The sequence below is a fragment of the Penaeus monodon genome, chromosome 19 (assembly GCF_015228065.2).
Source record: "Penaeus monodon isolate SGIC_2016 chromosome 19, NSTDA_Pmon_1, whole genome shotgun sequence".
Lineage (NCBI taxonomy): Eukaryota > Metazoa > Arthropoda > Malacostraca > Decapoda > Penaeidae > Penaeus > Penaeus monodon.
The window spans coordinates 6919008-6919751 of record NC_051404.1 but is presented as its reverse complement, the minus strand read 5'-3'; the positions used below and the strand labels follow the sequence as shown (position 1 = coordinate 6919751).

The 744-nt window shown below is 34.9% G+C and overlaps 1 protein-coding gene across 1 annotated transcript in view; it reads left to right on the top strand.

Annotated features, from left to right (window-relative positions):
- The window catches only part of LOC119585323, a 35507-nt gene that overhangs the window by 18749 nt on the left and 16014 nt on the right, over positions 1–744 (top strand). The gene's annotated exons all lie outside the window — the stretch shown is intronic.

Here is a 744-nt window from a genome sequence, read left to right as displayed (position 1 = left end):
TAGAGGCATTGGGATGAGACAAATTGATGAAGGTCTCATGAAACAATTTGTAAAAGCATTGTTAACTGATGGCGACTGTTTGTAGTACATCATCTCCTAGCATCAGCATTTCCTAGACTGTCAATTGAAAAAAAATCAAGGCCGGCGTGTTTGATGGTCCACAAATTTGACAGATCATCAAAGATGAACAGTTCACTGATACTATGTCTTGGAAAGAATGAATGGCTATCATTCAAAGACGTCGTCAAGAACTTTCTTGGAAATACACGTGAAAGTAATTACACAAAAACTTTTCAGGAACTATTAGAGAGCTACAAATCGCTTGGTTGCAACATGAGTATTAAATTACATTTTTTGCATTGCCATTTTGCTAACTTTCCGGAAAATCTTGGTGCTGTTAGCGACGAGCAAGGTGAGCGATTTCACCAAGATTTGAAGGTTATGGAAGAACGTTACCAAGGTAGATGGGATGTCCATGTGATGGCTGACTATTGTTGGAGTATCAAACGCGATAGTCCTGAAATTGTACACTCTAGAAAAAGCTATAAGCGTAATTTTTTACCTTAACATGTACACAATTATAGCCTTATCCTATGTAAAAACGTGATAATGTTGATTAAATATTCTATTCATTCCTATTTCTTCCATTTTTCATTGTATGTTAGTATGTGCAACCTTAATAAAACAAGTTCGGTAACTGTTATGAACAGTATTTTTCATATAATTATAAAAAACGAAAATCCT